The sequence below is a fragment of the Chlorocebus sabaeus genome, chromosome 16 (assembly GCF_047675955.1).
Source record: "Chlorocebus sabaeus isolate Y175 chromosome 16, mChlSab1.0.hap1, whole genome shotgun sequence".
In the NCBI taxonomy this organism is placed as follows: Eukaryota; Metazoa; Chordata; class Mammalia; order Primates; family Cercopithecidae; genus Chlorocebus; species Chlorocebus sabaeus.
In genome coordinates this window covers 19,623,721-19,636,062 of record NC_132919.1, presented here as the reverse complement: position 1 = coordinate 19,636,062, position 12,342 = coordinate 19,623,721, and the positions used below count along the sequence as shown (strand labels likewise).

General features: G+C 41.4%; 1 protein-coding gene across 6 annotated transcripts in view; it reads right to left on the bottom strand.

The window, feature by feature from the left end:
* SPECC1 (sperm antigen with calponin homology and coiled-coil domains 1) overlaps window positions 1-12,342 on the bottom strand; it is a 313,389-nt gene that overhangs the window by 244,090 nt on the left and 56,957 nt on the right. For 4 of the 6 annotated variants that reach the window (XM_037987818.2, XM_008010650.3, XM_008010649.3 and 1 more), the window contains one exon: window positions 11,301-11,438. The exons of 1 other annotated variant lie outside the window; for it this stretch is intronic. The gene's annotated coding sequence lies outside the window, so the exon portion shown is untranslated. Of the gene's footprint in view, window positions 1-2,826; window positions 2,909-11,300; window positions 11,439-12,342 lie in introns of those variants that run through there. One more of the 6 variants, XM_008010644.3, reaches the window with a different exon arrangement.

The window sequence follows — 12,342 nt, the reverse complement described above, 5'->3', positions numbered from 1 at the left end:
CAGTGGCTCATCCCTGTAATCCCAGGACTTTAGGAGGCCAAGGCAGGCAGACCGCTTCAACTCAGGAGCTCAAGACCAGCCTGGGAACCATAGTGAAACTCCATCTCTACCAAAAATACAAAAATTAGCTGGGCATGGTGGCACACGCCTGTAATCCCAGCTACCTGGAAGGCTGAAGTGGGAGGGTAGCTTGAGGCTAGGAGGCGGAAGTCACAGTGAGCTGAGATCGCGGTACTGCACTCCAACCTGGGCAACAGAGAGAGATTCTGTCTCAAAAGAATAATAGAGTAATAATTGTGAAACTATATAACATTTTTAAAGCCTTATGCTATAATATCTAGTTGTACAGGTAGAAAGAAATATATAATTTTTTTTAGAGACAGGATCACACTCCGTCACCCAGAGTGAAATGCAGTGGTGAGATCATAGTTCATTGTAACCTCGAATTCCTAGGCACGAGTGATCCTCTGGAGTAGCTGGGACTACAGGCATGCAACACCACACCTGGCTAATTATTTATTTTCTTATTTTAATTTTTATTTTTTTGAGACAGGGTCTTGCTCTGTTGGCCAAGGTGAAATGCAGTGGCATGATCACAGCTCACTGCAGCCTCAACCTCCTGATTTCAAGCGATCCTCTTACATCAGCCTCCTGAGTAGCTGGCGCTACAGGTGCATATCACCACACCCAGCTTGTGTTTTGATTTTTCTGTAGAGATGAGCTATCACTATGTTGCCCAGGCTGGTCTTGAACTCCTGAGCTCAAGCAATCTACCTGCTTCAGCCTCCCAAAGTGCTGGGATTACAGGCATGACCTACTGTGCCCAGACCTGGCTAATTTTTTTTTTCTTTTTATTTTGGAGACAGTGGCCTTGCTATGTTTCCCAGGCTGGTCTCGAACTCCTGGTCTCAAGCAATCCTCCTTCTTCTCTTCCTGAGTAGCTGGGATTTCAGGTGCAAGTCACCGCACCCAGCAAGAAATACAGAAATTTTAACAGTTGGTTTAGGGTGTGGGATTAAGTTACTATTTTCTCCAATTTCCGAATTTACTGAAATGCCATATCAGAGCACGAGCTCTGGATTGAGAGACACTTGCGTTCCCATCCTGGCTGCACCACTCACCTACCTGTCCACCCATCTCTCTGACCTGTGCCAAGTGACATAACCTCTCTAGGCCTCTGCATCCTCAGCTATAAACTGAAGACCATAAAGGTAGCTACCTTATGGGGCTGCTGGGAGAATCAAATGAGATGATGTCGTACAGTGAGAGCTCAAAATTACTTTGATCATTAAAAAAAAAAAAAAAAGTTAACGTAATGGGGCCGGGTGCGGGGGCTCACACCTGTAATCCCAGCACTTTGGGAGGCCAAGGCAGGTGGATCACCTGAGGTCAGGAGTTCGAGACCAGCCTGGACAACATGGTGAAACCCTGTCTCTACTAAAAATACAAAAATTAGCTGGGTGTGGTGGCATGCGCCTGTAGTCCCAGCTATTCAGGAGGCTATGACAGGAGAATCACTTGAACTCAGGAGGCAGAGGTTGCAGTAAGCAGAGATCAAGCCACCACACTCCAGCCTGGGTGACAACAGCGAGGCTCCATCTAAAAAAAAAAAAAGTTAACACATTGGAAAAATAACATTGGAATGAGGACTGATACTTCACAAGTGGTGGTTTATTTCAATTTCACGTTTTCAAATGAGTTTAGTATTGCTTATTTTGCACCCCCTCTCCTGCCTTGGGGGCTCCTCCGTTTGGACAGCCTTGCATGTTAACTCACTTGGTAAAGGAAAGGTTAAAGGAAGTGAAACACAGCTACTCTAAAACAGAACCACAGAGACACAGAGTCCACGGAGCTGAGCTGTAAAGGAGCAGAAGCAGCCACACCAGTGAGTTCTGCAGCAGGAGCAGCACCTTCACATTCTATCGAGAAGGGGCGGAAGCCACATTTCCCAAGAAAACTTAGTGTGGACCTCCTGCACCGCTAAGCTAAACATTTTATTCCAATAGGAAATTAGAGTCAGTGGGACAAGGAAATAAAAAGCAAAAACTTAATTTCTAGAAACAGAGTGGGTAAGAGAGATTTTAAGGTATCATCAGCCCTGTGAGGGGGTGTGGAGGAAAACAGTCTCAAGCAACCATATAATAAATAACTTCTGAGAAAAGCCGCCAACTTTATCATATTATTGGTTGAAATTCTGCCATCTGGGCTTCACAAGCATCTCATTTCAGACCCTAACACAATGCATGTATTGCCCAGATGTTGAGCACTGGGACATTATCAGACCCTCTGCCATATGACAGGGCACACTACAGTGCTGATCTCCAAGGGGAGATGACTCAAGAACGTTCCAGGGGCTAAGCACTAGTTAAGTGGGTGGTTCTCTTCACAGGACCTTAGACATCCCACACTTGGCAAAAAGAATGCACAGAAGCAGCCCTATTCACCCTGGATGGGAAAATAATCTACACACTGCTACTAATTAGTACTCACAGCGCTTCTTTTCTAAAGAACTTCATATATTTACTTGAAGTTGGCATGAATCATCCTTTCCTTGCAAGATGAAACAGGTGACAAGCAGTGAGAAGACCATTTTCTTTCAAGACGTCAGAAGATGGGTTTCAAATCCTTTTTCAGCGCCCCCAAAATCATGCATGTGTCATTAACTTATCCAGTCCATGCACCACAGGAGAATGTATTCATACTGCCTTAGTCACACCAAGATCCACTGGGTCTGTAAGACATTGTACCTAAAGCAGAAGCACCTCTTCGCCAGCTATCCTAAGATTTTCCATCTCTGTCTTAAATAATAACCAACCATGTACTTACTGCAAAACTCTGCTTCTCCTGCTTCTCGGGAGCTGCCGATCTCAATCAGCAAGTCAGCCACTCTATTCTGAGTTTGGTGCTGGCCTGGGAGGAAAACCACACTCCGAGGGGGCTGGGCAGAGAGCGCTTGAGCAACGCTTCACTCAGGAAGCAGGCGGGCTCTGCTCTCCCCAAGTTCTGATGGCCTCTCCCCCTCTCTCTCCTGCCTCTCACAATCTCTCTCTCTCCTCTCTCTTTCTTACACGCACACATGCACAAAGTGCAAAATCATATTTCCATCCTACTTGGTCCTCAATGCTTAATGTGTACCTCTCCAAAATGTAAGGGTTTCAAGATGTAGGCTGGCTAGCTTTTTGCTGATTGCTCCCTGAGACATCGAACAGATTTAAAAACAAAAACAAAAACTCAGTCTGCTCTTCACAAATGGATTTACCCTGAAGCTTCAGCCGTGCCCCACCACCTTGCCATGACCCTGTGAGCACTGTGAGTTCTAGGTGGGAAGGGGAAGTCGGGCTGCGACCAGGAAGCATATCGCAGCAGGGGCTTCTGGCGAGCCAACTAAAGGGATCTCAGAGGTAGGCATCTGAAACTCCTAGGCTTCAATAATTTGTTGTAATTTTTTTTCATTCCAAATAAATCTTTTCATACTTAATTTTGAATTCAGGGAGCTCCAAAATGATACGGGCATCCTCACAAAACCTGGGGTCTACGCTCCCTGCTACTACAGACGGCCTAGAGTCAGCCCCAGTGACAATGACCTACTGCAACGGGGAGCAAATACACTGCCCAGAAAACACCGAAGAAATGTTCTGAAGGTAAACGAGCAACATGTGTTATATCCACAGGCACCAAGAACTCCATCAGCAGCCCTGGGCTAAGCTTAGTCATTGCCACAAGCTGCATTTTTACTGCTATTTTACTGGATAATAGGTGTGGAAGGCAGCCAGTCTGCTCTTGCATGGCAGAGAGCTCTTATATAGCAGGTGGCATGGGTTTGCAGAGCCTCTGTGACACAGAATCCCCCATGTTCACTACAATTCTAACTCCAGACTCAGACTCTGTCATTCTAATGGACAGAGTGCTGTAAAGAACAGTTCAGAGGCAGCCTGGCCTGGCACGTCAGCTCCATGCCCCACCTGGCCAAGGCTGCTGCCTCTCATGGCCATCCCGCTTTGCCTTGAAGGAGACAACAGGCACAATGTACTGAACCTGCTCTCACTGAGGAACACCCACCCTCCTGGGGGGCAAGGGGCATACAGGGTCCTAACTCATCTGGGTGACTCCCCATGTGGCACCATGGCACAGACACAGGAGGTGGTAGTGGTTGGGACTCTGCAAATGACAGACACCTAACTCAAGTTTGCTTAAAATAGTGAGCTTGTTGGCTTTACTGATTTAGGAAAGTCTAGGATGAATTCAGGCTGGCTTTAAGCCAGCTAGACCTTGAGGTTCAATGACGTCATCAGGAATGGTTTTGAATCACCTGTAACTTCATTCTTCTAAACTAGTATCATCCAAACAGGGGTGCTCTGAGGATAGGAAGGCCTTGCCCAGCAGCACTGCAGGACTAGAGGTCTTCAGCATTTGAGATTCCAGATTAGAGAGTCTCTCCCAGAAAAGAGCCTGAGGTGATACACTGTCCAACCCATTCACAGTGGAGAGGGACCTGGATGATTGGCAGCTCCACTAGTTATAGGAAAAGCAGTTTCCAAAAGGAGAAAAAAGGCTAGGCAGAAAAAAAGTACAAGCTAGTCACTCAACAGCGTCTCGGATTATTAAGCCTTTCATGTGATCATGTCTTACTTCCCTCATTAGACTGTAAATCTATCAATAGAAAGATACACACAAAATGTTAACAGTGCTTATCTCTCAGACTGAGGGTCATTTACTTTTTAAATTCACATTGTAGCTTCTAAATTTTCTAAAATAAGTATTATTAACCTGTATAATAAAATAATATACCTAAATAAGTTATCACATGTTTAAAAAAATCCTACTTACAATAGTAACTATCCATAAATAGACCTGGTAAGAAAGTTACAGTTGCCCCACAAAATTCATGCTTTTCTGAATGACAAAAAAGAAGACTGGATGAAAAGCATACCATGCTCTCCCAATGGATATTCATTCTCTGTAAACAATTTTATAAATGTGATGTAATTCCAATAAAAATTCTAATCAGATTAGAAATATGATGAAAATTATTTATCAAATTATCCTAAAATTCATCTGGTAGAATAATTGATTATTCTCTATAGAAGCTATGAAATAACTTGATTCTTCTCTAAAGAAGAAAATTCCATACACACACACACACACACACACAAACCATTTGTACTACCAGATAGTAAAACAGATCAGAAAAGTAAAAAATTACAATGGCAAGGTTCAGGAATACAAAGAAGAGCACTGGATCATGGCAAAGCCCAGAAATAAGAATTTAGATTATGACGAAGATGGCATGACTAATCTAGGATAAAGAATGGATTGTTTTAGCTGAGCACAATAGCTGGTGAGCTTGTAATCTCAGCTACTTGGGAGGCTGAGGAGGGAGGATTGCTTGAGCCCAGGAGATCAAGGCTGTAGCACACTATGATTGTGCTTGCAAATAGCCACTGCACTCCAGCCTGGGCAACATAGTGAGACCCTGTCTCGAAAAACTAAAAAAGAAAAAAGACCACACTTCAACCTGGGCAATATAGTGAAATCTTGTCTCGAAAAATTAAAAAAGAAAAAAGAAAGAAAATACAGGAGATTATCCTGAATACGGTAGGAGAGGCCTCTCTGAGCCTACAGGCAAAGGCAGAATACATAAAGAAAAAACAGATGTGACTTACTTGAAAATTGAAAACCTCTGAAAAAAAAAAAAACCCACTATAAACAACTTGAAAATGTCAATGACAAGATGAGACAAACATGTGTGCATAACCTTTGGTTCCGTTATTCCATTTGTAGGAATGTATCCTACAAAAATACTCATGAATGAATACAAAGCTATCTGAGTAGGAGTGATGAGCTTATCCTTGATCATAACAACAACAATGGCAAGAAAAGAAATAACTTAAAGTCTAATTGGTTAGATTATGGTATATCCACATAATTAAGCCTTATGCAGCCATTAAAAGTGATAATAGATACGATATAGATAAGATATAGGAAAATCCTCAACAAAATACTAGCAAACTAAACCTAAAAACATACATAAAGGATTATATACCATAACCAAATGGAATTTATCCCAGAAATTCAAAGTTGGTCAAAATCAATGTAACTTGCCATAGTAATAGAATAAAGGACAAAAACATATGATCTTCTCAATAGATGCAGAAAAAGCATTAGACAAAATCCAACAGATTTTCATAATATAAACACTGAACAACTAGACATAAAAGGGAACTTCCTCAACTTGATAAAGGGCAAGTTCAAAACACTCACAACTAACATTGTACTTAGTGTGAAAATCTGATAGCTTTCTCCTAAGATCAGAAACTAGACAAGCGTGTCTCTGCTCTCACCACTTCTTGTCCACATTATACCAGAGGCTTCAGTCTGGACAATTAGGTAAGAAAAAGAAAGACAACGCATCCAGATTGGTAAGAAAGTAAAATTAATTCTAATCACAGATGACATGCTCTTGTAGGTATAAAATCATAAGGAATTTACAACAAAAAAAGCTCTTAGGGCTAATAAAGGAGTTCAGGAAGGCTGCAGAACACAAGATGTTACAAAAATCAATCCATTGTATTGCTATACACTTGCAATGAATAATCCAAATATACTCAGAAACCAATTCCATTTATAATATCATCAAAAAGAATAAAATATTTATATGTTTATAAAATATTTATAAATGTTTAATTATAAAATATTTATAAATATGTATGAATAAGTAAGTGGAAGATCTACACACTGAAAACTACAAAATGTCATTGAAAAAACTAAAGAAATCAAGTAAATAAACAGACATCCCATGTTCACGTAAGACAGTCATACAGACCATTGGAACAGAATTGACAGTCCAGAAGTGAACCCATAAATTTATGGTCAGTTGATTTTCAACAAGGATGCTAGGACAATCCAATGGGAGATAGTCTTTCCAACAAATTATGCTGGAATAACTGGATATCCACATACAAAAGAACAAAGTTAGACTCCTACCTCATACTATATACAAAAATCACCTCAAAGTACAAGAGCTAAAACTTTACAACTCTTGGAAGAAAACATAGCTATAAAACTTCATGACTATATTAGACACTATTTTCTTAGAGATGACATCAAAAGCAGAAGTAAGCAAAGACAAACTAGATAAAGTGGACTTCACAAAAATTAAAAATCTTTTGCTTCAAAAGATACTATCAAGAAAATGAAAGGATATGCAGCCATGAAAAAGAACATGTCCTTTGTAGGGACACAGATGGAGCTGGAGGCCATTATCCTCAGCCGCCAGCTAATGCAGGCGAATACGGCATGTTCTCACTTATTAGTGAGAGCTAAATGATGAGAACTCATAAACACAAAGAAGGAAACAGACATAGAGGGTAGAGGTTTGGAGGAGGGAGAGGAACAGAAAAGATAACTATTGGGTACTGGGCTTAATTCCTGGGTGATTAAATAATCTGTATAACAAACTCCTGTGACATGAGTTTACCTATGTGATAAACCTTCACATGTACCCCTGAACCTAAAACAAGTATTAAAAAAATGAAAATGAAAAGATAACCCACAGAATGGGAGAAATCATTTGCAAATCCTATATATGATAAGGGTCTACTATCTATAATGTGTAAAGATCTCTTAAAACTCAATAACAAAAAGACAAATAACCCAATTGAAAAGTGGGCAAAGGATCTGAATAGATATTACTCCAAACAGACTATACAATACAAGTGGCCAACAAGCATGTGAAAAGAAGCTCCACATTAGACAAATCAATCATTAGGTATTATGCAAATCAAAGCCACTGGGAAATACCACTCCACATCGACTGGGATGGCTCCAGCCAAAAGGACAGATATTAACAAGTACTGGTGAGGATGTGGTGACACTGGAACCCTCATACATTGCTTATGTAAATGTGAAAAAGTACAGCCACCGTGAAAAACAGTTTGGGGAGTCCCTCAAAAAGTTACACATCTTTACCATTATGACCCAGTAACTCCAGTCCTTGGTATATATCCAAAAGAATTGAAAACAGAAGTTCAAACAAAAACTTGCAGACAGATGTTCACAATAGCACTATTCACAATAGCCATAAAGCAGACAAAAAAACCAATGGCCATCAGCTGATGAATGGATAAATATAAAATGCACATCCACACAGTGAAATACTATCCATCAGTAAAAAGGAATAACATACCGATACATGGATGAACCCTGAAAACCTTATGTTGAACAAAAGAAGCGACACAGGCTGGACACCGTAGCTCATGCTTACAATCCCAGCACTTTGGGAGGCTGAAGCAGTCAGATAACTTGAACCCAGAAGTTTGAAACCAGCCTGGCCAACATGGCAAAATCCTGTCTACCAAAAATACAAACCAGGTATGGTGGTGTACATCTGTGGTCCCAGCTACTTGGGAGGCTGAGGTGGGAGGATCGCAGAGTTTGCAGTGAGCTGAGATTGCAGCACTGCACTCCAGCCTGGGTGATAGAGCAAGACCTTGTCTCAAAAAAAAAAAAAAAAAAAAAAAGAGAAGCCACACGCAGAAGACCATATATTGTATAATTCCACTTCTACGAAATGTCCAGAAGAGGGGAATTCAGACAAACAGAAAGTACTTGAGTGGCTGCCACAGGATGAGGGAAGGAGCGAAGGAAGGGTGGTAACTGCCCTGGGTTTTCAGGGTGGGGGGTAATGGAATGTTCTAGAATTTGACAGCAGTGACTGTTGTATAACCTTGTGAAGATACAGACAAATCACCATATTGTTCACTTTTAAAGTATGAATTTTATGGCAGTGAATATAAGTGAATACATGCTATCTCTATAGAAATATTATATATACTATAAATATGTTAAAAATATAAATATGTAAACATTTATATAAATGTGAATATATGTGAATTTATGGCATCTCAATATAGAAAGTGATACTATAAAATATGCAGTGATCTAGAACAATGATGACAATATATGTTGGTGGAAAATACAAATTGTAAAGTGTTTGCAGTAGGAGCTCATATTTACATTTAGGTATATAAAAAAGACTGAAAAAAAATCTGTACATTAAGAATGGTTAGGCTGGGCATGATGGTTCACACCTGAAATCCCAGCACTTTGGGAGGCCGAGGTGGATGGATCACCTTAGGACAGGAGTTCAAGACCAGTCTGGCTAATATGGTGAAACCCTGTCCCTACTAAAAATACAAAAATCAACTGGGCCTGGGGGTGTGCACCGGTAGTCCCAGCTACTCAGGAGGCTGAGGCAGAAGGATCACTTGAATCTGGGAGGCGGAGGTTTCAGTGAGATCACACCATTGTACTCCAGCCTGGGTGACAAAGTGAGATACCATCTCCAAAAAAAAAAAAAAAAAAAAAGAATGGTTATCTGGGTGGCGGAAAAATAGGAAATTTTAATTTTCTTTATGCTTTTTAAATTTTTCTACACTGTCTACTATGAACATGTAACAGTTTTGTAATTTTTAAAAATCTATTTAAGACTGGGCACAGTGGCTCACACCTGGAATCTCAGCACTTTGGGAGGCAGGAGGATTACTTGCATCCAAGAGTTCAAGACCAGCCTGGGCAACATAAGAGCCCTTATCTCTACAAAAAAAAAAAATTAATTAACCAGGTGTGGTGGTATGGCACCTGTAGTCCCAGCTACTTGGGAGGCTGAGATGGGAGAACTGCTTGAGCCCAGGCGGTTGAAGGTACAGTGAGCAGTGACTGTGCCACTGCACTACAGCCTGGGCAAAACTCTAACTCAAAAAAAAAAAAAAATCTACTTAAGCATAACAACAATTATGTATCCTGACAGCATCAGACTCTATTTGTAAATTCATGGCTTATATTGCAGAAAATAAATTCCATTCAACCTGAGGAAGGCTTTCTTAATTGTAGAAATAATTAAACCCTGCACAAGACATCCTTTGCAGGGATTCTAAATCTCTCCTCCCGGATTCTGTAAGAACAGAGTAAGATGATCGACTATAATGGCATGTTGAGGTGTTCATTTGCAGGGAGACCGGGCAGTATCAGGGTAGCCAAGCTCCAGGAGCCGGATGGATGACTCCACACCAAGGCTCTTCCACTGAAGGAATCTCTGTGCAGGCTAAGTTCCTAAGTGGGCATCCGGCCCTCTCTCCACAGAACAAGAATTCCTAAATGCTAGCCAAAAATCAAAGCTTAAAAATGCTCTGTTTGCTCTTGGAAAACAAATTTATCAACCCTAAAAATAACTAGGAGAAAGGCAAAGATGAAAATGACTCTGAGTGAGTTTCAAACAGATGTTTGGCTAATTTTTGCAAAGGCTGTTAGAATAAGAGTCCTCAGAGAGGGGTACGCAAGAGACTCTTAATGATTCTGGATGAAAGGGCACACTCCCAGAGGTAAAAAAGGTAAAAAGCTTCATGGGTTTCCGAGTTTCACCTAGCCAGCCACAGATCCAGTTTTTATTACCAGAAAATGGGTATGAATAGAAATTGTTTATCTGATGGTATGGTGTTACAATTGATTGACAGACAGACAGAGATGGATGGATGGATGGATAGATAGACAGACAGACAGACAGACAGACAGACAGACAGACAGACAGATAGATAGATAGATAGATAGATAGATAGATGGATACAGATATAGATAACAAATTATAACAAGGACTATGGGCATTAGGAAACTGTTCCTGGCTCCTGACTTATAATTTCAGGGCACTTTAGGCCTCAGGAAACAGAATCTCTCTCTCTGAACTTCTCCTGTCCTTTCACCTGCCCGAGACAGGACCCTAATCTAATTATGGGTCAGAAGTCCCTCAATGTAGAGAGAGTCCTACCCATACCCTAAAGGAAGGAATGCTACACAGAGAGGCCAAGAAAAGTCTTGAAGAGATGGGCATGCTGGGTTTAGATCATGTACTTTTTGTCCAATCACATTTCTACATGGCTGTGGTGCCTATGCAATGAAGCCTCCACAAAAACCCAAAAGGTCACAGTTCAGAGAGCGTCTGGACAGCTGAACACCCGGAAGTTTCTGGAAAGTAGTGCACCCAGGGAGGGAGTGGAAGTTCTACGCCCTTTCCCCATCCCTTGTCTTACGCTTCTCTTCATCTGTATCCTTTGCAATATCCTTTATAATAAACTGATCAATGTAAGTTAGTGTTGCCCGGAGTTTTATGAGGTGCTTCAACAAATTAGTTGAACCCAAAGAAGGAGTCATGGGAACCACAACTTGAAGCCAGTTGGTCAGAAGTTCCAGAGGCCCAGACTTGAGACTAGTGTCTGGGGAAGGGGGCAGCCTTGGGGCCTGAGTCTCACCCTGTGGGATCTGATGCTCTCTCCAGGTAGATAGCGTCAGAGTTGAACTGGAGAACACCCAGCTGGTGTCCACTGCTTCTGGAGAGAAATCCCCACACATTTGGTCACCGAAGTCTTTTTCCATGTTGATGACTGTTGCTGTGGTGTGAGAGCAGAGGAAAAACCCCAGTTTGAGTGGGTTTTTCCAAAACAGGTGGGTTAGCAGATCATAATGAATATGCAAATTGCTAAACAAAATCTGAAATGTGACATAAGCATGTAGTTTAGAAATATATTGCTCTTCTTCGTAATATATATAAGGTCTGACTATAACTGCTCATTTCTACTAAGAGGAATTTGACTTCCATGTTAACCAAATCATCTCTTTAGGTGACTTTTTAATTTTTGTTCTAAAGCATAAAATTTTACCATAAGAAAGTACACAGGGAGAACTAATTACAGAGGGAAACATACCACACCCGGCAAGGAGTGGTTAGTGCAGTTGGCCTTCTCATGAGCTATAAGACAAGGTTCATCATGCCCTCCCTGTGAAAACATAACGGCAAGGGCTTTCTGTAAGTACATGGCTAGAAACAAGAAGTTTGTGGGCTTACAAGTTACAATACGCTGGAATATTTTCAGTTTTAAAAACAATACTGTGGTGCCAGGTGAATTCATACGCCGAAGGTCATGTAGCACAACCTTGAGAGGTCCTGTAGGGATGGAAGATGCCTGGCACCGGGACAGATCCTCCTGCTGTCCTCCCACCCCAGCACTGAACACCCTCTGCTTCTAGCGTCATATACCTGCCACCCACACTGTGCTTCCCTCCCAGGCTGTGTGAGGATACAGTAAGGCTATGCATACATTTGCATTTGTTTAATTAGCCAGAAAGAGAAAAGCAGTTACCCTTTTGATTCCAAAGCAGATGTTAAACTAATTTGGGGAAAGAACAAGAGTCCCGGAGAGTCTGAAGAATGACTCATCGTCAATCCCCCACAAGTTTCATCACACTTGGTGGTGTGCCCGTTCTCTCGACTCTCCTGCCATCAGGGTTCTGGAT